This window comes from Balaenoptera acutorostrata, chromosome 7 (assembly GCF_949987535.1).
Source record: "Balaenoptera acutorostrata chromosome 7, mBalAcu1.1, whole genome shotgun sequence".
Classification (NCBI taxonomy): Eukaryota; Metazoa; Chordata; class Mammalia; order Artiodactyla; family Balaenopteridae; genus Balaenoptera; species Balaenoptera acutorostrata.
In genome coordinates, this window is record NC_080070.1 from 22,598,288 (window position 1) to 22,623,657 (window position 25,370).

Below are 25,370 nucleotides of genomic sequence, written 5' to 3' on the forward strand. Positions count from 1 at the left end.
GTGATGATCATATATTACTTCTTCATAGCTAAAAATCCACTAAGTTTTCTTTTATAAAAGTAATAATTGAAACAAAAAACCCCCTTTAGTGATAAAAAGATTGACTGCTAAAATCAGCCATTAAATGAGTTAGAGCTAATCCTAGGGCATTTTCTTAAAGTTCTATGAAGAGTCTGTCAGCTTTTTAGAAGCACTGCTGTGCGTCACTGCTGCACTCCAGTCCAAGCCCCTGTAATTTCTTGCCTGGGCTGTTTCAGAAGCCTAATAACTGGTCTTGCTGCTCCCTCCCTTGCTCTCGCTTCAGTCTGTTCTCAGCACAGCAGCCAGATCATATTTGCCTCTGCCCCAAACACCTCTGTTGCATTGCAGGGCCCTCAAAATAAAAGCCAAAGACCTTTGGGTATCCTAACAAGGTCACTGTTTACCTCTCTGACCCCACATACTACTACTGTCTCCCATGCATGCCCCAGGTCAGACAGGCCACACTTCTGTCTCAGGGCCTTTGCACTTGCTGATTCTCTGTCTGGAACTGTCTTTCCCAAGATGTCTACATGACTCTTTCCCAAAAGAGTCATGGTCTTTGTTCATATGTCAGTTTCTCAGTGAGGCGTTCCTTGACCATCCTATTTAAAATTTAACACCCCCCCGACATATTTTACATTTTACAAACATACCTCATTTGATTGCGCTTTGCTTTATTGCATTTTGCTTTATTGTGCTTTGCAAATGTTGTCTTTTTACAAATTGAACGTTTCTGGCAACTCTGTGTGAGATGATGGTTAGCATTTTATTGCAATAAAGAATTTTTAAATTAAAGTATGTTTTTTTTTTTTTTTTTAGACATAATGCTGTTGCACACTTAATAGACTACAGTATAGTGTAAGCATAACTTCTGTATTCACTGGGAAACCAAAAAATGTGTGTGACTTGCTTTACTGCGGTCTGGAACCAGCCCTGCAGTGTCTCCAAGGTATACCTGTGCTTAACATATGTTCATTGTTTGTCTCCTCCTAGAACGTTACCTACTTGAGAAGCAGGGGTTTTGTCGTGTTCATTATGTGTCCACAACACCTAGAACCATGCCTGGCTTATTCAGGTGCATGCTGTTGGTTGAATGAATGAGTGAAGTTGGCCCTTTCTAGGCCCCGATGACTAGATGTGAATGTAGAGCCAAGGGCATTGTGGAACTTCTTCCTATCAGTTTTGTTCTCATTCTCATTACATAAGAGAACTGAAATGTTAGAACATCTTTAAAGTGTAAACCACAGCTGTGAGCCATTTAAAACATTCTGTGCAGCGAGTTAGGAAATGTCGATTAGTTGTTGATTTGTAAGGCAAATAGGAGAATGACACAGTCAGTACACACCAGGTCTCCTGTGTGCCAAGTGTGCAGAGTCAGGCCCCAGGGACAGGAGGAGGTGCAGCGTGTGGGGCCTCCTTCAGAGAGCTGCGCACTTTGTTGCTGTCGGCCCCGTAGTCACGGAGGCATCCCACAGCAAACTCAAAGCCTTTCATGCCCGCCTCCGAGGACCACTGCTTTGGGTGCTTGTGCACATGAGTGCATGTATATTTATTTGTTTTCCAGTGTTGTCTCAGCAAGGGTTTCCTTTGGCCGCAATTTATGTTTTCCTTTTTGTTTATAGTGTTTCTTAGTAGCCCACTGCCACAAGTCCTGTCTGCAGAGGTGCTACTCAAATGTATCTTGAACTTTGTGCCGTTTCTCTTTTAGTATCTTAAGGTTTATTTTGGCTGTGGAAGTCTAGGAAACAGTAAAGTTACGGAAGTGAGTTAGACAGTGCCCATCTAATTACTGACCCCCCAGGGGCAGGACACATCAGGGAGGATGGAGCCCATTCAGGAAAGCCATATGGTCTGCCTGGCAAAATGATCCCTGGTTTGGCAATGGATACAGCAGGTTCTAACGGCCCAAAGCCATCATTCATTCATTAAAATATCTCTTGAGTGTCCACTGTTGTGGAACATGCTAATAAAATGAGCACAGTATTCACCTTTATGGAGCATCTTACAGTCTAGTGAGAGAAATAAATGTAAATTAAATAATCACATAAATGTGTAATTATAAACGGTAGTAAGTGCTACAACGGAGAAGATCAAGATGCTATGGGAGCTTAAGATAAGGGAATGTCCTAGTCTGGGGTCGTGTGACACATGAGCTAGGAGCTGCAGACGACTAGGCACGTATGTGCTTTGTGGGGAAGGTGCAGAGTACGTGCATTAGTTTCCGGCCAGAGGAAACGAGGTGTGCAAAATCTCTGAGGTGTTGAGGGATCTGTGTGTTTAAGAGGGTAAAAGGAGACCAGTGTGGCTGAAGTGTGAGGGTGACAGGAATAGTGTGCATGGAGGAGGCTGGAGGGGTGAGCTGGGCTTAAGAGTCAGCTCTTGGGTATTTATCTTTAGACCCATGCAGAGCATTAAAGGAGTCGAAGTAGGGCTGAGCCATCACCTGTTTTCTATTTTTAAATGTTTACTCTGGACACTTTGTGGATAATAGATTGGAAGGGAGGAAGCGGAAGCTGGGAAAATAGCAAGAAGTGTTTCGTGTTTGTCCAGGAGAAGGCTGATAGCATCTTGGACTAGGATGGTGGTGGTGGAGGAGGTGGGAGAACACTTGTCTGGAGAGAGAATATCGGAGGCCACTGGCGTCTGGACTGTCCTTGCTCTGACATGCTCACCCAACAACCTGCCGTTCATTTGGCTTGATCTGCCTGTATGGTACCCATACCTGGGATTTCAGGAAGTATTTATTGACCAAAGAAATGTGAATATGTTGGTCAAGCTGGATGGAGCAAGTGTCCAGGCTGTCTGATTGACATATTTTTCATTGGAAATGAATCCATAGGCTTTGTGGCTTATCTGTCAATCTTTTATGAGCTTTGTGAACATGAATCAGTATTGATAAACATCATCATTTTTGGAACCTTAGTGAGATAGACTTTTGGAGCCAGCAGAGGGAGGGACAGAACCTGGACAGTTGTGGGTTCCCCGAGGTAAATGTCACCTGGTGGAGACTCTCTGAACTGCTACCTTTCCTAAGCAACACACTTTTTTTTGATGAATGCTTTTCCATTATCATTTTTAAAATTTTTAAGTAAATCTGTAATATCAATAGCTATATTCACCAATTGTTTCTATCTTTAGAACAGCAATTATTTCACCCAGTGGGGAAGGGTGCTGCCACCTTAAAAAAGAATTTCAGAGGGAATGTAGTTTGAAAAGGCATATTAAATGTAGAAGGATTCAGAGTCAAGGAGAATCTTACCCTACATTGTTTCCCTATGCATCTGTCTTTTTATTATTATGCCATGTTGATTTCTTTTGAAATCATAAAATATTTGTTTTTCAAATCTCCTATTATTGATACATGTAATGATATTGTCTTAATGGTTTTATTTAGGAACTCAGTAAAGTTAGGCAGTTGAAATAATTCACTAAAGTTTAATGAAGCCCCGTTGGTACTCTCAAGTCCAGAAGATATCAAACAATGATATAAAACATTATGTGTGCATTTGTGACCACTCACTAACAATATTTTCCTCATCTTTTGCAGGAGAAAATGGAAAAAACAGAGGTACTTTTAATGGAACCGAATAAACCACTGAACAGGTACCTACATTATCAGGGGTTGTGTACACATTAATTAGAGTTAATATTTGTGAAGTCCTTAGAAGGTTACCTGGCACGCAGTAAATAACTACATAAGTGTTTGCTACTATTAAGTTCCTTTAGCTGTACCTGAGCCTAAAATAAACTAGTCATACATCCAAAAACTACCCAACAAAAAACAAACCATTTACCCCTAAAGCAAGTGTGAACATCACTGGAAAGTTCTGATATGGTCTCTGTGTGACCTGTTACAGTGGCCTGTGAAACTTAATTTCTTAATCTTTGAGCACTGTTTAAGTAGTTGAATACCCATTCACTTTTGCTTTTGAGCACTCAATTCATGATGACCCTGTGTCAGATCAGTTTCAGTTTTTTGAAACAAAACAAGCTTCTTTACAATTCTTGAAGAGCTTATCATTTGTGGAGATGGCTTCGTTTACAGGTAGCCACTGAAATGGCTTGTGGATAGTTAGTAAAGGTAGAGAGGATGGCATTAAGAACAGAACTCACATTTTCTGATGATGCCGAGATTACCTGGAATAAGAAGTTTCAAACTATTGACCCTGTCCAGGCACTGCCTTCACATCACAGAACTGTCGGCGTTATTAAGACCTACGGACACATTCAACAAACATTGATAAGGGGCCTATTGTGTGCCAAGCGCTGTGCTTGGCCTTGGGATTGCAAAGTTGAACATGTCACCTTTCTCCTCACCCACCCCATCTCTCTGGATCTGTACCGGTTCCTGCCTTCTCTACCTCGCTGTGGGGGAGACTGGGGTCTCCTGGCCAGAGTGATGCTCTAGATCCCACCTTCCCTCTCACCTTCAGCTCTTCTGTCTCCCCCGGCTGCACTCCCTCCACTCTTTATTCAGGGTGGGGAGAAAAACTCTGAGAGTGGAGACCCCACAGTCTGGTTTGGTAGTGTTAGACATTTCTCTAGAAGGCCTGCTTTCCCTGGACTTCTGTGTCATAGTTCCCATAGTTCATTTTAAATATTCCGTGGTTTTGTGTTTTGCCATGCTTCCCCTCTGGCATTTGGGGATATTATTATCTTTGGAAGTTACTTTTCTATTCAGAAGTGTGACATTATTAACTTGAGGGAGGTGGGCACTAGTGGTGTGCTCATGTGTCAGTGGTTCTCATACCTTTTTTTTTTTTTTTTTAAAGTATTTATTTATTTATTTATTTATTTATTTATTTATGGCTGTGTTGGGTCTTCGTTTCTGTGCGAGGGCTTTCTCTAGTTGTGGCAAGTGGGGACCACTCCTCATCATGGTGCGCGGGCCTCTCACTATCGCGGCCTCTCCCGTTGCGGAGCACAGGCTCCAGACGCGCAGGCTCAGCAATTGTGGCTCACGGGCCGAGTTGCTCCGTGGCATGTGGGATCTTCCCAGACCAGGGCTCGAACCCGTGTCCCCTGCATTGGCAGGCAGATTCTCAACCACTGCACCACCGGGGAAGCCCCAGAAGTTACTCACTTTAATCACTTAATCTCCTTAAGTATTTTTAGGATTTCTGGCTCAGTATCTAATAAACTGAAATGCGTTCATGCTATATCACTCAGTCAGGGAGCTGATATGTAATGAGGGAAAAGGATTTCATGGTAAAACTTGATTCCTTACCTTCATGTGTTCTTTCTTAATGGGACTATAAAATGATGGTTTAGTAATTCAAAACTTTTGGAAATGATAATGCACTCTTCCAAGATAGTTAAGAACTTCATTTTAAATGTAGGTTTGCAGCTTGATTTGTTAGATGAGAGATACATTTGGTTCTAGTTTTAAGGCTAGTGCTGGAAAGACAAGAAGCTAAAATCTATTGCTTAATCTGTTTTGAACCCCTTATCACAGTATCGTGGTGACTTCTGTGCAGTGCTAGCAAAATTCTCACTGATTTCAGAGACAAGTTTATTTATAAAAGAATCATAATTGTATACATCTAAGATTACTCAGTATGTACAATAAATTTTAATGGTTATAATGTGCAAAATGGTTCTTTTAACCTAAGATAAACCAGTATTCGCCTGTCTTTGAAGATTATTTCTAAGGTTTATAGGCAATAAATGAGACAGAATATCCCAGTTTGCTGAGTTAAAAAGATCTCTTTTGAGTAGTCATAGAAGTTTCTAAATATTTTGTTATTGAAGCCAAGCCAAAGTTCATTTGGTTCTTTGAGTATGTTCTTATTTCAGTCATGATTAATGAAGCCTTTCCATATAATTATAAATATAGCATATTTGCCAAAATTTAGCCAAATGTTAAATTATTATATTGTATTATTTTATATTATTATAATATTACTTAGCCAAGTATTATAGGTGAACACATTCCTATACTTTACAATGATTTTAAATGCCATATAGCACAGTTTGGATTGCTTTGTTTTGCCCTGTCTAGGGTTTGAAAGTATTGTGAGACGAGAATAAAGCAGACTTTGACAGCTAGTAGATGTTAAGGTATATTTACCAAAATCCTTTGAAAAAAATCATTATGTAGGATTTCATTTTGATTTCCCTTTTTTTTTACTTTCTAAGGCAATTTTAAATGAATCATAAAATATTTTTTCCATTAAATAAATAGAGCACGCACAACAATAAAATTTTCTGATGTTTTCTTCTTAGTCTTAATTAATTAAGGGGCACTAACTTCTTCCTGGACGACTGTTCCTCAGATATATTCTTCCTTCTTTTACTCACTAATTTCTTTGAAGATTGATTAAATCGGTGCAGTATTCTACAGCCATGTGCATTTATATCATTTGGGCTAGGACACAATTAATGCATCATCTCTGCATGGAAGAGGACCTAGGTGCAGGTGATGCAGTGGTACCTTTCTGGCAGTCATATCGTCTCCAGGCAGTTGAAGGCCAGTCCTAGTAAGATGCCAGAGGGGCTGGACTGGTAGTGATCCAGAGCCCTCTGTAAATTGAGGAAAAACAAAAGGGAGTATGCATAGAGCTAATGGAAGATCCTGTCTCGGAAGAACTGAGTAAGCAGCTCATATATAAATAAACCACGAGGACAAATCCTTCCAGCCTCTCCCGAGATGGCAGTCAGTGCGCTGTAGTTCCCTCATCACATCCCCATCGCCACCGAGACTGCGCCAACCTCGGTCTTGTATTTACCGTTACAGGGGGTTATTTTCATTCCTTTCCATTCTCTGTCCTCTTGCCTTTTGAGACACCTACTGCATGTTCTCTTACCTCCCTGATGATTTCTTCCAAGTAACCTTATAAGCAATCCTAAAACTTTGGTGTGAGCCCTGGGTCCTCCCTTTGTCCTGTTCCGTTCCTGACCAGTGAGCTCACAGCATTAGCACAGCATAGGCAGGGGCAGGTGCTAGAAGGTAGTGAAAGAGAGAGTTCAAATAAATACTTTAAAACTACTTCACTTGAATCCCTACTTTTTGAAAAAAATGAAGAAACCCTAAAAGGCCTTTAACTAGGAAAAAACTTTTTGTTAAGAGTGAATTCTAGTCTGTTTCCTAGCCTGCTCTTGTTTAGTCCTGGTGCACAGTACATGCCTGGAAGTCAGTAGAAAAACACCAGAATGTATATTTGTTAGTCCCTTTAACCAGCAGCTTTGAGAGTATACAGAAGCAGGAGTTGATCCCTGCCCCCCGCCTGGCTCCGTTCATAGGCATTTGTGCCGCCCCCGCCCCGCCCCGCTCCCCCATTTCAGAAGGTAAACCACGTTACCATCGGACAAGGTTGTACTGGCTTCACAGAATGGCACAGCTGAAAAGGATATTATTGATGGCTCAAGGGGACAAGTTACAGTAGAAATCTGAACAGTATTTGGGAACATGAACTACCGTGAGTATAATAACCCCCAAACAAGAACAACATGTATTTTTAAAAGTATTTATTTCATACTTGTCCAGTTTTTCTGGCCATTTTCCTTTATTCATTTTCTGTGAGGGGAAACTGAAGTGAAAATAGAAACTATTTTTATCCCCTTTATTAAGGCACCTACTAGATTGATCATGAAAAGCATGAGAAGTCATGTCAGGTAGCCAAGCACTTCTTTTAAAAGCATGAATAAAAGAAAAAGAAGACAGTAAACAACAAGATACGACATAGTGTGTTATGGGTTGCTAGTTTTGAACTTCAGTCCTTCACAGCACTAGAGCCTAAGTATTTATGTTGTCAGGAAATAAAGTAAGTGTGGACTTCCCTGGCGGTCCAGTGGTTAAGACGCTGTGCTCCCAGTGTAGGGGGCACGGGTTCAGTCCCTGGATGGGGAACTAAGACTCCGCATGCCATGTGGTGTGGCCAAATAAAAAAATAACAACAACAACAAAAATAAAGTAAGTGAGATGCTTGGTTCATTCTAAGTGCTAAGGACGTGCAGCTGATATTGTTGACACATACAAAGATACTTGGTGGCGCTCTCAGGACATTCTTTTAGTTGTGTTTCCTATAGTTCAGGATGGGTTTATTTTGATCTATCCTATTTTTTTGTGATAATTTGTGTGGCAAAGAAAACAGTGAGGTTAATAGCCTTTATTATTTCCTACGTGCTAAGCATTGGGTGATGAGTGTGAGGGGAGATACTGCCACCATCCCAGTTTTACAGAATGTGTTTGATAACAGAAGGTTCTAGTCAGTTCCCAGCAGAGACCATAGTCTCATCAGAACCAAATGGTAGTTGGCTTTAAGCAATGTTGCAGCAATATTTAAAGGCTTAAAAAGCTTTTTTACATTGTTGATTAGCTGTGATAGCCACACAAGGAAAGTACTCCTTATTAAAAGAGGGGGTTTTCACAGAGTAAAAAAGTAACTCAGATTTTCCTAAGTTTGTAGCATTACTTTCATATTCTTGAGGTTAAAGATTTTTAAGTAAATATTTGCAATTTACAATCTATTGTTTAGTCTTCAAGGATAGAATAGTGTAATATAAGAAAATTGAAAGTAATATTCCCTTTTTAAATGTATATAATCAACATGTTTCATGTATTTCCTGAATATTTGCTTTTTTCAGTTGTACACGATACATCTTGTGATTTCAGTAGGAAATGGACCTTTTAGGCAGACAGATTCCGAAGGATTTCCATATTGGGGGTATGTTATGTCCACATCAATAATTGGAAGAAGATAAATCCAATACCTCTGATTGAAGAGGCAAATAAGTATATATGTAAAATCAATTTTCAGTTTACCACCTTAATGGAAGGGAACATTAGCATGGGTAATCAAAAGTTTTCAGCAGCCAACTCAGCCAGCTTTTTCTGTGTAACAAGGAAATAAAGGCTTACCTCTCTTTAAAAAAAAATTTTTTTTTCTTTTCACAGTAACTTATCTTCTTGTTTAGTTTTGCTTTGGGTTCTTTGCTTTCTGGAATGCACAGCAGACAGCAGTGGATTTGGAAGTGGCTCAACATATATTTGTAAAATAGAGGAATATCCCTATAATCTAAAATAAGTTGTAAATATTGCAAAAAGTTTAAATTAATACACAATTAAATTATGGATTTTATTACATTTCCATTGTAGATTCAAATTCATTTGCCTATTCTTAAAACTATAAATGTCCAGGGTAAAACAGGTTAATTAACACTTGAATCTATCTTAACAAGCCCTCCTGTCTCCCATCCCCCACTATTCCTATCTTTTTAAAGGTGAAATTAGTATAGAATGAAGATCAAAGATATTTGAGGGGAGAATAAGTCACAGAATAATTTAACCATTTGAATTTGGAATGAGAAGGAAGGCTAGAAGTCATTTACCTTAACCTTTTCAATTTACAGACAAGGAAACTGAGTTTCTGAGAGCTGATAGGACTGCACAAAGCCACAGAGTTATTAAAGGGCAGAACTAATACTGACAGGTAGATAGCACTTCTTCAACCGGGACTTTTAATGATTTTTTTCAGCTTTATTGAGGTATAATTGACAAATGATATTATAAAATGTTTAAAATGTACAACATCATGATTGATGAACATATACCTTGTGAAAGGATTCTCTTCACTTGAATAATTTTCAAAAATTAATAGTAAACCGCAGTCTTTTTTGTCTTTGCTTTTTGTTTTTTTAACACACTACTTGGAAAGTGTGTGTCTTAGGAAAAGGTAGTGGAAAGCAAAGCCCACTGATACTGTGGGTACTGTTTTTTCCACTCTGCTCGATTGGGGGCAGCCTGATGGGTACAGATAGGAAAGGAAGAGAGAGGCCCAGTCGTCACTTCAATGACAATGAAGGTTTTATGGGATAATTTTTAAACCTGGAACCACCTGCTTTTCTAGAAATAGTTGCTCCCTGAGAAGTTCCATGTCTTTCTCAGCTGCTTGTGCCCCTGTCCAACCCAGAAAACAGCACCCCCCTAATTCCTGTATTCTAGGGAGGTCTCTGGCAGATCCCCTCCTGTTTAGAATATTATTACTTGCATGATTTTTTACTGGTAGAAAGGCAGTTTTAGTGTTGTCAATTAACTTACTGTGTTAGTGCGCTGAGCTTGCTGAGGCTACAGATTTATGTTGGATTTCTTTCCCCCTACCCCGTAAATCATTTTGCTTCCCAATTTAAAAAAGTCGAATTCTTAGAACCAAGTACTACTCTCATTTGCATGGGACCAAATGAATGCTCTTGGTTCCAAGTACAGTTAATGAGACAGGGTTAAATGGGGCAGGAAAATGAGCATCATCACCAAAAAAAAAAAAAAAGAAAAAAATCCCCATGTGTAATACCACTAATCAAAAGTGTCATGTTTGTGGAGTGCAGACCTTACCACTCTTTTATCCAAAAGTGTATCTTTCTTAGAAGCTGATTGACTAGATTGGTATATACTTGACTCATCCTTTTTTTTTAAACTACAGCAAATGTACCCTCTAACCCATGTGAAAAGTATTGGTTTTAGACACAATACCTGGTAGAAGTAAACAGTTTAATCTGACCTGGAAAAGAAGTAACCTAAATATACCTAAAATTAACCTAAAAATTGTGATAGTGGTAAATAGTAAAATCATATTTCCAGCTTCTAGTATTGTATTGACACCGGCATATACAGTTATTATTCAGTTAGAAATTTTATTTTGACAGCACTCTACCTCATATGTATTTTTCAAAAGGGTGTTAAACCACTGCCTTACTTTTGACAGACTCCTTAGAGAATGTCTATGTAGCACAGTGTGGTAAATCATTTTCACAATACACTGAAGCCTCAGAGTTTGTCTTAGTTATCTGAGTGTTTCACTGCATTTTGAAAGAATCCTGAATTATTCTAATAATTTAATCCTCCATATCACAATGTACAGTACTTCATTATGCATTAATTTTTTTATAACTTCTTTAAGTTTGAAAGATAATGATGTTTGTTTTGTCACAAGATGCTTTCATGAGAGGTTTCAAATTGTGTGGCCAGATGTAGTTGTCAGAGACCTAAATGTTGTTTCGCTTTTGTTCCAGAATTCATTTGCACTGGCTGTTTTAATTCAGGTTAAATAAGAGGAGGAATAGTACTGCCTTCTCCTTTCAATATGTGGAAGCATATAGTGTTTACTCAGCATTTAAATGGTGCTGTGTTGGGTTCTGAGGTAGCTGAGGAAGGGTAACCATGCTACCAGGAATGATGTTGATTTTTACTTATTTTATTATCTGTTTAGGCCCTACCTATAGGGCTTAGTATATAACCGGAAGACAAGGGTGGGTAGACGGGAGGAAAAGACATCTTTAGTACATAATTCTTTCATATTTTTCTGAAACACGATGGTTCACTTGCCACAGTGTATATTACACCTGCAATTTCTTTGGATCTTACTTAAAAACCAGTGAGGGGAGTAACACAAGTGGGTGCAAAGAAAGAGGTACCCCTGCGAGCTCTGTATCACCCAGACTGGCAGTGCTCACTGCAGCTACAGGATTCACTGGTTTGTGGAGATAAGACATGGAAGATGTGTCAGAAATGTTCGGCTAATAGAAAAGTTTAAGTGCCAGCACCTGAGAATGAATTCTTTTTAACTTTTAAATAAATGAGAGTTAGATTCATTACAGAAACGTAGGGACCTACTCAGTCGCATTCTTACATGTTTTCTAGGGAAGGAGGAAAGGATGGAGTTTGAACTGATTTGCTGGGAATCATGTTCAGAATGCATCCAGGATATCAAAGTGTAAGAGGTGAGCTACCTCTGGCCTAGACTGTGGCTTGTACTTTAATAGCAGGAGAAATAAGGACAGACAGCAAAGCCTGGGCAGTAGTGTTAATGGCGTAAGTTTGCCTCTAGGCTCCCGTTTCCCCAGTGCCACAGTCTGACTCTCTTAACTGTTAAGGATTCTGTACATTAAGAGGGAGGAGTCTGGATCCAGTCTTCCTGGGTTCAGATACTGGCTTCGCCTCTTAGGCAACTGACTTAATTTCTCAGATGCTTCATTTGTAAAACAGGGATAATATTAGTTATTTACCTTTCTGGGGTTATTAAGAGGATCAGATGAGTTAATGATATGTAAAGTGCTTAGAACACTATCAGGCACACAATAAGCGCTGAGTATGTGTTAGCTGTTATTATAATATGTGACCCTATTTAGTTTTTAAAATTTCATCCTCTCTCCATAACCCTCATGTAGGGAGAATAGACACTTAACTGGGTGAATGAGTGAATAATGACTTGCATGGTATCTTTAGAATTATTGATTGGTAATGTAAGTGCATTTTGTAAACTAACTTGGTTAGTTTTCAACATAAGGCCATGTAGGCACCGCACTGATTAAATTACATCCAAGCATGATCCTCCCACCTCATCTCAAACATGGTGCTTTATCTTCTTTCTAATAAACCATTTTCTTTCCTGGAACTCACGAAAAGGATTATATTTTACATCATGAAGAAGTACACACAACACACATAAATGGAGTGGTTAACTTTATGAAATAATAGTTACACTAAGTTCAGTGAGCTCTTGTTTTCTGTTTTATTCTGTTGTTTCATTTTTGTAAAAGTGCTGCTTGCAATGCATTGAAATTATTTCACAACCCACTAATGAATTACCCTACAGTTTGAAGAACACTGCAGTAAACCTGTTTGACTCTTGTCTAGAACCAAAGGGGGGATACCTTTGATTATAACCAATATTCCCTTCCTTTTCATTCTCTTTCCTAACTTCCCCTGAGAGTGGAGCTGGGATTCACCAGCTTTAAATAGCCCCCCGCCCCACCCCACCCCCACATATTTAAATGCCACCAACCTATTTAACAAGGGCAAAGTTTGTGTTCTCATTTAAAAGGACTTTAAGTATTACTGTATTTCAGATTCACTTTCAGCACATTTGTAATATTCAAAATACATAGAGCTCATATCACTATAAGATAGGATCCAATAATCGTTTTTTTAATACATTTATTTATTTATTTATTTTTGGCTGTGTTGGGTCTTCGTTTCTGTGCGAGGGCTTCCTCTAGTTGTGGCGAGCGGGGGCCACTCTTCATCGCGGTGCGCGGGCCTCTCACTATCGTGGCCTCTCTTGTTGCGGGGCACAAGGCTCCAGACGCGCAGGCTCAGTAGTTGTGGCTCACGGGCCCAGTTGCTCTGCGGCATGTGGGATCTTCCCAGACCAGGGCTCGAACCCGTGTCCCCTGCATTGGCAGGCGGATTCTCAACCACTGCGCCACCAGGGAAGCCCGGATCCAATAATCATTTTTAGGAAGGCGTTTAAGGTTAGGTATGACAAGAGTAACAGATTTTTCAGATTGTGATACCTAACTTCTCTGCCCCACTCCTCTCCAGTTAAATAAGGCATTAAGAACATCATGCAGAAAAGTGACTTTATTGGTAGAACAGAGCTCTTGAGAGCTGTTGGCGTCTGGAGCTGTCCATAGTCTCCAGTGTGTTCTGTCTTCGGCCAGCACCGTTTGTTGGGCACTTACTGCCTAGAGCTGTTCATGCCCTGTGACCATGAAGCTGAACATACGCCACTGCCCCTGCTGAGCCCTGATTCTCTGTTCTCACCAACTGAGCCACCAGCCAGACCAAACAACTGTTGATGCTTCTTTGAAAGATTGACAACCAGATTCTGACCAAGTTTACCACACAAGGCCTTACACATGACCAGTTGCACGTTGCCTTTGGTCAGCCTCCCACACCCCTGCTCCACACAGCAGCCAAGCTGTCCTGGCTCAGGTGCTGTGTCTAATCCAGCACCTTTTCCGTCGAACTTGGTGAAAGTCTGAATATTACATTCTCTTCTTTTCCTGCCCATCCCCCTTTAGGTCGTAGTCTTTGTTAAATCCATACATACTTCTTTATCATATTTCCCCCATATTTCAAGTAAATCTCTCTCTAAGATTTTCTTCTTTCTTCCCTCTGTTTGATTTTTGAGAGCCCGCAGTGGTGCTAGTCATAGCTGATAAGTCAGGAGTAGGGATATAATCATTATCAAGAGGAAAGAGCGTAGTATATTTGGAGGTAGAATAAAGCATAATAGTCAGTGTCATTAACTTTCAGATCTCTTAAGTGTCTTAGTCTGGTTCATCCTCTTCTGATTATACCTTCTTACACACTTGCATAGAGAAATAAACATCATTCTTAGTTTATTTTATTCCTCATATAATTGTTAGTATTGCAACGCAGTTGCTACATAGAATAAAATAATAAAGTATACATTTTAAAAAATCATCAAGGTCTGAGAAAAGATAAAACAGAGCCCCTGGGGTTTGGCAGTGTTGCCTCGGTAGCCACGCCGAGGGGTGAGATGAGTCAGCAGGCCCAGATCAGGAGGGCTTTGCATCCTCTAGGCCACCACATCAACCGAGGATGCTCTGCTTTCATCTAGTGCCTATATTGGGCTTTCACCTAAGATTTCATTTGGGGGAGGGCTCCCAGCGCTAACATACAGTTTGAGAACCGGTGCTCTGACAGATGCAAATTTTACCTATTAGGCAAAATAGTTGGAACACCAAATACACTAGATCAGCTCATAGCAAAATTAAAGATGTAAAGTCGGCTTCCTTATAGCCCTGTCTGTGTTAGGATGTCAGGGTGTGTAGTCATCCTGAGACACAGAGGGGAGCACTTGGAAAAGCTTGTTCGTAAGCACACTGTTTTCTAAGTTGGGCTCCCCTCATCCAGAAAGTTTCCTTAGAAACTTTATGTATGTTGGAGGAACAGGTAAACCCTTTTTATTTAGTGAAACATAATTTTTATACTCCTTGGTGATGTTCAAATCACATTTCTCTGTGCACGTTGTAATGATGGTGCTTCCCCACCGCCACCCCGCCGCCCAGCACTTTGGACTGAAGTGAACTGACTGCTTAAAATGGAGAACAGCTGATGGAAAAGGACTGTGAGTTTTCTGCAAGTTCACACAGTCTTGCGGTGGATAAAGAAGGAACCAGGAACAAGAAATATGGAAAGGTGATATCATTTTAAGTGCATTTCTGACAATGTTGTTCAGTTTCCTTTTTAAAAATCCTTTATGTTCAGAGGATAATGGGGGTGGAGGTGGGCATACAGGGCCAACGTGAAGTCTGACGTAGAGAATGCGTTGCTGGTGGGTCCCTGCCGTTAGACGTGGACTCTGTGTGTTCATACCCTTGTGAAGCAGGGTTTTTTGTTTTTGTTTTTGTTTTTGTTTCGGTGAGACTTCTGTGGCAAGGAAGACTGTCTATAACGTTCTTGATGTGGTGCTTGCAACATCGTGAGCAGTCAGTAAACGTTAGTGTCCTCTCTCCTCATTTTCCTCCTCTTGTTTTTAGCAGCGTGTTTTATTCTGGTAACATCTTTTAATGTAATGTTCACATTCAGCATCAAGTACTGTGTTTTTCAGCTCCCTCAGCTTGAGCTTTTGTCTCTCAGGTAGAGAGGTGGTGGGGAGGAGAGGCCAGGTGAACCCAGGCAGGCTGTCCTTTCCCCTGGAGTTAAAGCCTCAGTACTGAGGTGGCTTTAGCATCCTTATCGCTCCTGATTTCAGCAGGAGTCAAAGACAAAATAACTGAATGAAAGGGAAGATGGCAGCAGCTGTAATCCACTGTTCAGTTCCACTGACAGGAAAAAATCATCTTCCAACTTTAAAGGATTTAAAAATAACCTGGAGTGCTTCTTAACATGCAGATCCCTGGGCTCCACCCCAGAGTTCTGAATCAACTTTAGGTCATTCTGATGCACGTGGTCCAAGAGCTGCGTGTTGAAAACCCCTAATTCTAAGATCAGTTACACCACTGCTCCATTATTCTTGGTTGATCATCAGTGTAGCATAAAGACTAAATTTCTTTTGAGAATTTTTACCACTTCTTGGTAATTCTGAGCCCCAAAACCATGGCTCAGAATTCTTGGCTTAAAAATATGTGGACCGTGCCTATACTTACGTATAACTCTTAGGCAGCTGCATAACACAGAAAACTTTGGCAGTGGCATGAGATTTATTTTTAAATTGCAGCGTCGACATAATTCGTTCTTCATTGACTTTGCCTGATGAGGGACTCCTGTCTCACTGTGGTTTGTTCTCCCGGTGGTTTCCGTAGGGTTAGGGAGAATGCTACAGAAAAAAACGAACCCTGTCTAGTTTTGACTCACTCAGACGTGGTGTGTCTTTCGTCTTTCTGAGCTGGGATATGAGAGGCATGCCCCAAAGGTGGCAAATCAGACTTCCACACGCGTTGCCTTCACTTAGCCAATAGCTTGCTCAGAACGTGTATATTACGATGTGCAGTTTCACTCATCAGGCGGATTTCGGACTCCAGCAGGAAACAGCCTTGAGTCTTGGGTGACTTCTGGGCTTTAGGCTTGGCACTGACTCCTCCACAGAAGCAAGGGGTGCATCTGGCTGTTAGAAGAATTAATGGGCATCCAGGTAAGGGTAGATTGGAGAAATCGTTCCTTGTTTTCCTTTGGGTGGATTTGAGATTTTAGAAAAATTAGTCCTCTGAGAAGAGCTCAGAACTATTTGTCTTAAGTTTTCCCTCTGAGTTGCTTTTTAGGATTACCCTGTATGTCATTATCCCTTTGATGTGAAATCCACCCTCTTCAAAATGTAGTTTCATTTTCAAATCTTTTAAGCATAGGATTCCATTTCTCTTTCTGTGCATGAAATTTTTAAATAATATTAAATTAATATTTAAATTAAAATAAAATAACTCTAGTTGCTAAGATGCTAATTACACATAGGTTACTAGTTCATAACTTAAGTCTCATTTTTTTTTAGGAAGTATGCTTTAAAAGTTGGGCGGGGAAAATCGGTGTTTGCATATGATTTATGAAACAATGATGTTACAAATGTGTCAGACTTTTCCCTATGTTAAAGGCCAAATTTTGAGGCATACTGCTTAATCTGTTCTGAGGAAGGAGCCGTGAGACCTCTCTCCGTGCCACTCCCCCATGTTTACTCCTGGTGGGACCAGCTCCAGTTCTCTCCTCAGGCAGGGGGTTCCAACTGTGGATATTCAGTGCACTGGCATTTTTCTTGAAGAAGTGACTAAGCCTTCTTAGATGAATTCTCTCTTTGAGAGAGGTGGTAGAATTGCATCAGAAAGGCATTTACAGTAAATGGCTCCCTCCCCCCTTCCTGTAATGACCACATATGAAAGAATGCGTTAATTCTTGTTTTGAGGAAATGAGAGTTGTAGAGTTCTATGGAAAACTCCCTGTTCATCATTAATTAACTAGATTTGAAAGTTAAAAATTCTAAAGCCAGAATCACTTTGTGCTATCTAAATAAATGTCACAGAGATAACAGCTTTTCATTCCATATTCTATATGGAGTAACTAGTTATCTTGAATTCAAAAAGAGGAAATAATGTTGAATATGGCTATAGTTAATGGCATAAACCTAAACTAATTTCTTCATAGTCATTTTCCTTATTAAATTAATATTTTTCTTAGGTATGTTACTGATTTTGTTCTTTAGGATTCGATTCTCTGTGGTAGAATATGAAGGCTGGAAGGAAACTCCCATAGGTCATCAGCCAGGGGTTCTCATGGGAACAGTGCTGCCCCCTAGAGGACATAGTAGAAATTTGGTACGGTGTTTGGTTCTGCAGTGAAGGGCCTTGAATCAGAGATTTTAAATGTCCTGCAGTGGAAAAGACAGAAAGAACTGCCCTGTATCCCACATGACTTTCAGCTATCCTGTTGGATATTCATGCAGTGAAAATTAGTTTATAATTATCCGAGCTTAGACCTAAATTCATTTTACATAAAAACACAAGATAACCTTGGCATACTTTAAATATACACAGGATATACTCATTTTCATTCACCTGTACCTCTCCTCTTTTGTTTTCCTGTACTTTTAATATGGAAAGCTTCTGATTTGACTTCTATTAATCCAAGTATTCTTTATAAGTAAGTGATAAGCATCTATTTCATTACATAGTTAATGGGACCTGAAAGTCATGTACATATTGAAATATGTCTTTTTTTTTTTTTAAATAGGATTTATCCTAGAATTTTTATTTATTTATTTATTTATTTATTTATTTATTTATTTATTTATTTATGGCTGTGTTGGGTCTTCGTCTCTGTGCGAGGGCTCTCTCCAGTTGCGGCAAGCGGGGACCACTCTTCATCGCGATGCGTGGGCCTCTCACCACCGCGGCCTCTCCTGTTGCGGAGCACAGGCTCCAGACGCGCAGGCTCAGCAATTGTGGCTCACGGGCCCAGTCGCTCCGCGGCATGTGGGATCTTCCCAGACCAGGGCTCGAACCCGCGTCCCCTGCATTGGCAGGCAGACTCCCAACCACTGCGCCACCAGGGAAGCCCCTGTTGTGTTTTTATTATAAATTGTTTTGCTTTTAGGTTCTCCTTTACGTTAAATTTAAGGTATTATATTGATGTTTTAAAAATATGTGTATACTAGGTAATGTTTACCAATGAATTTTATTTAAGAATAGCAAATATAAATAGGGCATTACAGAATTTTTTGGTTATAAAAAGAAAGCTTTGGGATTAGTGGGGTTTTGAACCAGTGATTCAGTTCCTCTCTGTAGTTCCAGGAAGGACAGTATGCAAATCACCCGGATGGGAGGGGTGTTTTATGTTCTACGTGAAGATCTCCAGGGAAGGGCTTCCCTGGTGGCGCAGCGGTTGAGAATCTGCCTGCCAATGCAGGGGACACGGGTTCGAGCCCTGGTCTGGGAAGATCCCACATGCCGTGGAGCAGCTGGGCCTGTGAGCCACAACTACTGAGCCTGCACTCTAGAGCCCGCGAGCCACAGCTACTGAGCCTGCGCGTCTGGGGCTTCTGCTCTGCAACAAGAGAGGCCGCGACAGCGAGAGGCCCACGCACCGCGATGAAGAGTGGCCCCCACTTGCCTCAACTAGAGTAAGCCCTCGCACAGAAACGAAGACCCAACAGAGCCAAAAATAAATATTAAAAAATAAAAAGAACGATACTGTGGGAGCAGATTTATTTACATGAAAAGATTAAAAAAAAAAAAAAGATATCCAGGGAAGATTTCACATGTACTACATTAATATGTTTTAGTATCTTGAGGTCTTCACGTTAAGCTAGTTCTTATTGGTACTTTCCAGGAGTCTTTATTATGTCACTCTAAAAACACCACCTTTGGTTTCTCCCTTCCTGTAGGAAAGGACAGACAGGTATGGAGAGAAGCTTACAGGTCATCTTGCAAATGAGCAGAGGAGTTAAAAACAGACTCAGATTTTTTTGAACAAGGGGGCTTTGTGTCACTGTCTTCTTCCCAGGAACATGTTCTGCATGTGCCATTTTAGACTTCTGACTGTGTGCTGTAAATATAGTGCATCTTAGGTAAGGTATTGTCTGTGACACAGGATTATGTCATCAGAGTCACAGCTGTGAGGTCAGGGTACCCAGGCACATGCATGCAGTGCTCACTGATATTTGTTGTTTGGGGCCACATTTTTAATTCTGTAGACCTCTTTCTTGGATTGCTATTTCTTGTGCATTTTTTGGTTGTTGTTATTCTTATGTGGATGTAATTATCGCTCCTCAAATATTTTGTAGGGACACTAATAAAAGTTGTTTTGACGGTTCTTGACGAAATATCTTCACTCTTTTGAATTTTCTGTTTCTTCCAGGGTCTTTTTGTTGTGTATCTTGGTTTTCCACTTCCACATGGCAGGCTTTCTTTAACTGTATGTGTATGCTTAACTCTTCACTAATATAGAGATGAGGTGGCCTTAAGGCTGCCAGGGCTCGTTAATGTTGGGTGCATCTTGCGTGCCTCTGGTGGCACAGAGCCAGCCCTTGTCTGGAGAGTCGCTAAGTATCCGAGTGAAGAGGGCTTGACTTTGGGGTTTTCAGAACCACACTAGCTGTTCAGTTCTCACTAGACATTGTGTATAATTTCTTTAGAGAATCATTTCCCTTTTTTAATTTTTAGTTTTTGCCTGGGTGGGGGGCTGTAAGGTTTGTTGTTTCTCATATAGATAGGAATTAGGCACGGAAGTAACAGTTGTTGAGGCTTAGACTTTTCAGTTAATCTTCTCCTTTCTACCCTTTTTGTCATCTCTGGCCCATACGGTCCTTGCTTTTTCTGAGTCTGGAGCCGCTTTGGGGTTTCACTGGGTTATGGCCTTCCTCAGCAGCAGCCGTCTCAGAGAACCTCCGGGGCTGTGAGCTGCCTCTGCTCAGCTTCGTCCGTCAGGACTTCATCATTTTATGGTTTCCAGATGTTTGTGGAAATCTCTCAGGCCCATGATAGTCTTTTAATTGTGGTGGGTATGTATACTTTTTTTTTATAACTGTAATGGGATCTTTCATGTGCCCTGACCACCATTTTGAAACGGCATCTTAGTTCAGGCTTCTGTAACAAAGTACCATAGACTGGGTGACTTATAAACAATGGAAATTTATTCCTCACAGTTCGGGAGGCTGGTTTATAGAAAGCTGTCTTCTCGTTGTGTCCTCACACGGTAGAAGGGACAGGAGAGCTCTCTGGGGTCTCTTTTATAAGAGCACTGATCCCATTCATGAAGGCTCCACCTTCGTGACTTCATCACGTCACCAGAGCCCCACCTCCTAAAGGCATCTTATTAAGATTTCAACATGTGAATCTGGGGGGAAAACAAACATTCAGTCCATAACAGATGAGAAGTCCTTTCATTTGTTGATTTGTCAGAAGCACATCTGAAGAATTAAGTCAGAAATGCATTTAGCCAGGAAAACGTTTAAATGAGGGCGTGATAACTGCAGTGGGTATTGGGGTTCGGAAAAACTAATCTTCAAAATAACTTGGCTGGGAGGGATAAATTGGGAGATTGGAATTGACATACATACACTACTACATATAAAATAGATAACTAATAAGGACCTACTGTATAGCACAGGGAACTCTACTCAATACTCTGTAGTGACCTATATGGGAAAAGAATGTAAAAAAGAGTGGATATATTATATGTGTAACTGATTCACTTTGCTGTACAGCAGAAACTAACGCAGCATTGCAAATCAACTGTACTCCAATAAAAATTTAAAAAAAAATAACTTGGCTGGGAAGAAATAGTGAGCTGACATTATTATACAAAGACATGCTTTCCAGCTGTGGAGGCTATAGTCATTCATCATAGAACACCCCAAGACACTCTTCTAGCTTTGTTGCTAGAAGAAAAGATGCATCTTGTGAAACATGCAACTTAGTCATTAAAAAAAAAAAATCTATAGAAGTAGTGGTAGTTGTTCCTGATCTTTAATACAAGTATAAATGTGCATATGCTTACTTTTTAATTTCTTGTCTGCCCTTAGACATAGGAATTTCTGAAAGAATCTCCTGTTCCTTCATTTCTATAACTTTTATTCCTTAGCGGATAGACCCTCATACTTCTCCCTGTTCTTGTAAGAAGCATCTCATATTCTCCCTTCCCATTTCCTTTGTGGAAAAACCTCCAAATTCTTATTGATCATCCCTTTCTCGTATTTGTCCCATAGTTCCTGAAAATGCATAGTAGATACCATGAAGATGGGAAAAATCAGATGTTAACTAATTAGTCCTTTAACTTCCCTCACACAAGGCGTATCCATTTGTATCTCAGAAGAAACTCTGAACTGATGTTTCCAGTATTACCGTTCCCTCATTTTACTCGGAAAAAGCAGCTGTTTCCCTGTGACGAATCCCTGGAGATCTTCCCCAGAGGTCCCCACAGTTAGGGCCGGTTGCTCCCATGTGATTGAACCTAACACAGAATCTTCTCAGTCTATCCTGATCTCTAGTACAATACTAGAAGCCCCAAATCTATCTTGAGAATTTGCAAAGTAGTACTGTTGCATATTAATTATCCTTTGTATAATGGCTTAGATGTAATTGAGGAGAGTAAAGATCCTCTGGTATCTGACCTCTGTATTCTGTAAGTTGTTTACCAGTTTAGAGCCTCTGGACTGTTCTAGATCAAAGAGCAGGCCCTCTGAGGCCATGCCCTAGAAGCAGATGTGGAGAGTGCTGAAATGTCCTGAGCTCCAAGGATGCAAGCTCCCAGAACATGCTTGTAATTTATTTCTGGTATTGGTCAGAACAAATATCATCAGCTTGTTCCACGTGCCCTTCTGTCCATATCCACTTGGAATGTGTTGAGTGTGGCTTGTCAGTAGTCTACTGAAAAATGATGGGCCTCAAAGGACACTATGACTGAGAATTTAGAGCACCGTCACACTGGTTCTGGGACCTGTCATACCAGTTGACTGCTACTGTTGGATGAGAGAAAAATCAGCAAGTTTTATCTTTTCCTCTGGAGGAAATACCTTGTATGGATGGTCCCAAAGAAATGAGACGGCCATGGTGCAATGCTGGTGATGTTAAGTACACTCATGTAACCCAATGCTGGTTAACACGTAGAACATTTCTTCACCTAGGTTTTCTCATGCCCCATCCAATCAGCCTCCACCCCCATTGGCAAACACTTTCTGATTTATATCACTGTTTTTTCCTGTTCTTGAACTTCATCTAAATGGAATCACAGAGCATGTACTTTTTCGTGTCTGGCTTCCTTCACACAGCAGTTTCATGTTGTTTGTACCCTAGTTCATTCTTCCTTTATTGCTGGGTAGTGTTCTGTTGTATGAATGGACCCAATTCTTTGATCCATTCTCCTGGTGATGGACATTTGGATTGTTTTCACCTTTTTGGCTGTTATGAACATTAAGCTACTATGAACAAGTCCTCTCTCTCTCAGTCTCATTCCTTTTTGGATTTAGGCTTAGTTGATGGACCAGACAGTAGATCTGTGTTTACCTTTATAAGAAACTTCCAAACAATTTTCCAAATAATTATACCATTTTATACTCCAACCAGCAGTGGATGAGGGTTCCAGATGCTCCAATTCCTTCTTAACAATTGTTGATTGTCAGTTTTTCTAATTTTAGCCATTCTACTGGATGGCAAGTGGTATCTCTTTGTGATTTTTTCATGTGCATTTCCTTGATGACTAACATGTTCTTATTGGCCACTTGTATACCTTCGTTCAATCTTTTACCCATTTTTATTTTTCTTGTGGCCATTTTAAAATTGGATGATGAGGACTTCCCTGGTGACGCAGTGGTTAAGAATCCGCCTGCCAATGCAGGGGACACGGGTTCGAGCCCTGGTCCTGGAAGATCCCACGTGCCACGGAGCAGCTAAGCCCGTGCGCCACAACTACTAAGCCTGTGCTCTAGAGCCCGCGTGCCACAACTACTGAAGTCTGCGCCCCTAGAGCCCTTGCTCCACAGCAAGAGAAGCCACCGCAATGAGAAGCCCATGCACTGCAATGAAGAGTAGCCCACGTGCAGCAACGAAGACCCAACGCAGCCAATAAATAAATAAATAAATTTGTAAAAATTGGATGATGATGATGATGATGATTGGCTGCATGGCATGCGGGATCTTAGTTCCCCAACCAGGGAATCGAACTCGTGCCCCCTGCAGTGGGAGCTCAGAGTCTTAACCACTGGACCGCCAGGGAAGTCCCTATTATTATTGATAGGAAGGAGTTTTTTTTCCTATGTATACTCTGAGTAAAATTCTTCTGTCAGAAACTTGTAATGCAAATATATTCTCCCAGTCTGTATCATTTTCTTAAAAATGTCTTTTGATGAGCAGAAGGTTTTAATTTTGAAGTAACTTAATTAATCAAATTTCCTCATATATTATCAATACTTTTTGTTTCGTAGGTAATCTGCCTCTTCAAGATTGTAAAGATATCCTTCTGTGTTTTCTTTTAGAAGCCTTACAGTTTTAGCTTTTATACTCTGGTCTATGATCCATCTCAGATTAATTTTTGTGTACTGGGTAAGGTAGAGGTTAAGGCTCATTCTTTTGCATATGTTTCTTCAGTTGTTCCAGCATGATTTGTTGACAAGACTTCCCTTTCCTCATTGAATTGCTTTGGCACCTGTATTGAAAATTGGTTATCCATGTATGTGTGAGTCTATTTCAAAGGAACCCTAAAGAATGTTTGTGCAGACCACATGTGGCATGCACTTAAGTCTAGGAAATAACAGTTCACACTGGTCAACCTTAATAAGCCTCAAGTGACTGACAGTCTTGAACTTACATATCATGGAACATTTGCATCAAAGGTCACTAACAGAAACTTTGCAGGGGCCATTTTGGGGGCCATTTTTTGTTTGTTTTATAAAGCTAACCCAGCTGAGGCCTCTAGAAGTTCCAGCATTCCCACACTGAAGGTCAGGTTCTTATCTGCACAGAAGTATACCATCAAATCTGTGCGATCCAACCTGAGCCTGCAGGCAGCTTCAAAGAGAACAAAATATTTGAACTTCAGTTTTCTTATTTGAAAACTTGGATATGCATGGATTCAAAATGACTGATTTTGGAACTCATTATAATTAAGTGTGGGTCAGACAAAAAAATACTACTCTTAAGAAAATTTTTCGTAACGTAAAGAAACTTGTGACGAAAAAGTTGTTTTGCTGGTTTGTGCATATTGTACACTAAAATAGATCTGCTGACTTTAAATAAGTCTTGTCTACGAGTAGAATCTCTGCTTGGAAAGGTTTTTGTAAACAGTTTTATCTAGTGTTTTTACTTGAATATGGTTGAAAACCATCTTCTTTTCAGAGAGTCCTTGATTTGAAAACCGAAGGATGAATAGAGTAGGAAACACACCGCATTCATTATTCCATTAGAGGGGTAGAATAAATGCTGCTTATCTCTTTTTGACACCCTGAATTTTCGAGTACTAGAATTCGTGTTTTCATGGTATGGCAGCGCAGGAAAGTGGCTGAGCGCAGGACTCTGACGCTGGACGGCCTGGGTTGGAACACCAGCTCTGCGGGTCCCCATAGGCGAAGGAGTCAGCCCCTCTGTGCTTCTCCCTAAAACCGGCAGAATCAGAGCGCCTTCCTCAAGTTCAAGGAAGGCAGGAGGCTCAGAGCTGTGCCTGAGTCAGAGTGAGCACCATGGGGACTGTTGGCCGGTAGTAATATGATATTACTTTTATAATAAAGGTGCACAAGAAAAGGAAATCTTTTTAAAAAGAAGAAACTAAAAAGCAAAAGTACATTACTCTCCTACGGTCCGGATATCTCACTATTTGTAGCACGCTCCCCAGTCGATTGAACTGGTCAGGTTTTACTGTTAATTTCCATTCTCCCCCGCAAAAGGATGCTGAATTAAAGGTTTTTCTTTTGAGCTTCTTGGGAGGTGTATGCCCTGGAAATACAAGAGGTGCTTCATACTAATTACTAGAATTCCTTTTGTCGCTACAAAGAGACTTTACAGGGAAAGATATTCTTTGAGTTCGCATCTTCCTCTCCTCCTACTTTGCTTTGAGCTCAAGTAAAACACAACAGTTGCTCACTTGAAATACCACCTCCCCTAGCCTGTGTTTGGACTTGTACCGCTGTGCT

The 25,370-nt window shown here is 40.5% G+C and overlaps 1 long non-coding RNA gene across 1 annotated transcript in view; it reads left to right on the forward strand.

The window, feature by feature from the left end:
• Window positions 1–848: 848 nt before the first annotated feature.
• The window catches only part of LOC103014553 (uncharacterized), a 34,821-nt gene continuing 10,299 nt past the window's right edge, over window positions 849–25,370 (forward strand). Inside the window, exons 1-2 of the long non-coding RNA XR_450550.2 lie at window positions 849–970; window positions 3,569–3,624. This is a non-coding gene — a long non-coding RNA (uncharacterized LOC103014553). The remainder of the gene's footprint in view (window positions 971–3,568; window positions 3,625–25,370) is intronic.